Here is a 3,579-nt window from a genome sequence, read left to right as displayed (position 1 = left end):
GAATAATGATTATCATTGGCATATCTTACCTTATCCTTTTATTAATAAGATTGGTTAAAACATCACAGAAAATCTGATACATGTACACTGTCTGTTTATCTTCACTGAAAACATGTCTGACAATTTCAATAATTCGGGAACCACAGACAAAAAGTACTGTATGGTGTCCACGCTTGCACAAAGACAATTTTAACACGTAAACACATGGGGATCTGAGCAATATTCATTCATGCAGCCTGTTACCCGGGCAATGGGCATCTTTAAAAAGACTATTGACCAGTGGGCTGGTATGGGGGCACTTTTTGAAAGACTATTGACTGGTAGATAGGAATATCTTAAATCACAACTGCAATTTCGACCAATCAGATGGCTAGATTTCTAAAGAGAGGTATATAAATTGTACAATCAAGTCTGTACTGGGTTAGCTCTGAGGCTGCTAAACGAGCCACATGTTATTTTCGTATTGGTGGTTAAATCGTGCTTTCTACTTGGTGTACTCAATCACGTACTAAAGCTCTTAGAGACAATCTAATCATTTTCACACCCGCTCGATGTTTTCAATTTAGCAATCTAACCTTGCATGCCATTAGTAATTGATAACGGCCAGGTGGAAGTTTATAGAAAACAAATTATATTACGCCTAACCCGACACTCATACCGTTGATCTACCGACTTCATCAAATCATCTCGTTTGCAGGATCACGTGCGGCATGCGCCCGACTCTTAAAACATCTGCTACCCGTGATGACAACTTTTAACAATTAGTATTACAAGAATGTGACCTGGATTGAATGTTTCTTTGAAGAGCAATTACAACATTTGGGACTGTGGTCCCGTTTGACACACTTTTTAATGGGTTGACGTTCTTCTTATAATGGAATCGATACAAACAGCAACATGTGCATGATATATTGCTCTTCTGGGGTCATTCAAATCATGTTGATACAGTTGACTTGTTTCACACTACCAGCCTTCTCTTTCCAGGAGCTTGACAGATTCATATTGGTGTTGATCAATAACATTTTGATGATCTGAACGATGCCAAAAACGTTTAACTTTCCTGTTTGTCTTTTTTCTATAACATTGTTCTCTTCCCAAGTTTTTCTTGGAATATGAGAGAAGACTACATTATATGCAGGGGCAGTCCACAATGCTGAGAAGGGGAGCAGGGGACACTATTCCAATAAATCTTGGGCAAGCAAAATAAAAAGGAAGGACAGAAAGAAAGAAAGAAAAACACATTTAATGGCACATGTTATATGGGCTATTGAAGGGGCACTAGTGCTCCCCCCTCAAATCTGCCAATGATTATATAGACATTTGATTTTCAAGAATAAACAACTTCTGATTACACATACATTTTGTTTTCTACTACATTCATTTCTTCATATTCTAAATTTTAATTGAACTACAAACCTACAATTAGAATCATGTTTGTGTTTATTCATTAACATTGAAGTCTATCAAAATGAACATCAACCTAAAGAGACCCTTGTGTCAACAGCAGCAGTTGTCATTACGAAGACAGCTCTAAGGCCTTAAATATGCCAACGTTAAATTGCTCACAAGGATAAGTTAATTGGGTTAACAAAACTGTTCATCTGGCTAGGGAGAAATAACTGTAAATCATCTCTTGAAACCTTTCAAAGTGGATGTCATTTATCTTAAATATTGAACAAAAATTGATTATCTAGTATCCAATAGAAGGAATTTGTAGGAGTTATAACTTGAAGGTCACTGATCTGCTCATTTTAATTCAAAATAATATCTCATGCACTGCCCTGTGAGTTATATACCATGGTCAAATGTTTAAAAATAACATAATTCACTTTTTTTCAATGGGAGACTTTGTTGATATGACACCTCTCCCAAGTCTTTGGTTACCTTCTCAGAGATCTAAGTTTAAAGGTAAAGACCAGTTATGGTCATGCGATTGCATTGTGAAAGAAATGTTGTGGAATCATCAAAATGATAAGAAATTTAGCCCATTCTTTGTAAAGTTACAAGCACTATACACAGATAGGTTGTATATGGGACTACCCTATATCTCTCACAGTCCATGAGAGAAACAAATTTACCAAATATATGAATTAGTAGGCGGTTTCCTGGCAAATTTTTTATCATCATGTATTTGTCAAAACATATTCTTTCACATGATTGGTAATGAGAGCTTCCATTTCATTTTTTGAAATTGGGGCGTTTTCAATACTGGTCTTTACCTTTAAAACAGGTATTTTTTGTCATCTGTTTAAGAGCCAGAAGGACATTACCCTAGGCTATATAATAGTTTTTAACACAAAGTTAAACCCTTCTGGCTTTCATAAGTCAGAGAGAAAGGGGTAATGAAGGAGAAGGAGAGGGATAGAAGGAGAGGGATAGAGGGAGAGAGAGAGAGAGAGAGAGAGAAGGAAAAGAAAGAGAAAGAGAAAGTTTATATTATTGTTATAGCACTGCATACATTATATGGACTTTCTGTTTATTTTTGTATTTAGACTTCTCCCTATTTTGTTGCAGTGAACCCACTTTAAATTCCATTGATTCCATTCACAACTAAGTACTATGTACCTTGGCTATAAGTAGCCTTGACTAAGTAACAGAATATCCACTAAACCAAACCTAAATCCTTATTGTCTTGGGTGTATCCAATTTAGATTGATAAAGTCCTTTTCTGCATGAAAGATTGTTTTGTCTAAATAAATTTCTCAGCTATTTTGAGGGGATGGGGGATTACTTGCCTGACTTTCCTACTTATGTTCAACTTTTCATTATATTTAAAGCTTAAATGGGCTTTAGTTTCATTTAATATGGCTCTACAGACCAATTTTCCTTCATGTTATCAGTGCACTTATTCTGTAAATCTTCAATCTGGTCTTGTCATACTCTCTTCTTATCCTAATTTCAAATTTTCAGTTTTTTGTAGGTGGCAGCACCAATAAGGCAATTCCTTTCTAGCTGCCTCCTCATTCACATAAATACTCACTTTTTCTATGTTTTTGTCCAGATCACCTTATATTGTACTATTATCGTATGTAATGTTTGTTTATTTTGTATACATGTATATATCTTGTGATTTTGTATGTTATTGTATCTAAATGTTTTTATTTTTAATGATGAATGGAATAAATTTGATTATCTTATCTTATCTTATCTAGTGTAGAACTTGTAACTAATACCGGACACAGGCTTATTTAGAGAATCCATGTCTTCCAAGCACTTTTTCACAAGTCTTACAAAAACTTTATTAACAAGTTCCATAAAAGTGTGAGATTTTGGAAAATAAACAATTTCTTGATCAGTTGACGAAACCAGATCTAGGCAATGTATAGCATAAAGATGTTTTTAAAATCTTATACACATACATACACACACAAAGAGGCTAATAAATATTGTGAGTTTATCCACCAATATGAACCTTTGATATTATTCAGACCCAACAATTTACTGCAGAATATTCCTTCGGATCATGTAAACAGAATTTTTCTGGCCATGGTAAAATTTGTCAGCTACCTGCAAAAAGGCCATTACAGCAATGGATTGTCAATGGGAGTAATGGCCTTCTTACTGGCGGCCAAAGAAGTT

Source organism: Strongylocentrotus purpuratus, unplaced genomic scaffold (assembly GCF_000002235.5).
Source record: "Strongylocentrotus purpuratus isolate Spur 01 unplaced genomic scaffold, Spur_5.0 spur5_scaffold_12, whole genome shotgun sequence".
NCBI lineage: Eukaryota > Metazoa > Echinodermata > Echinoidea > Camarodonta > Strongylocentrotidae > Strongylocentrotus > Strongylocentrotus purpuratus.
Note: the sequence above shows the minus strand (reverse complement) of the source record.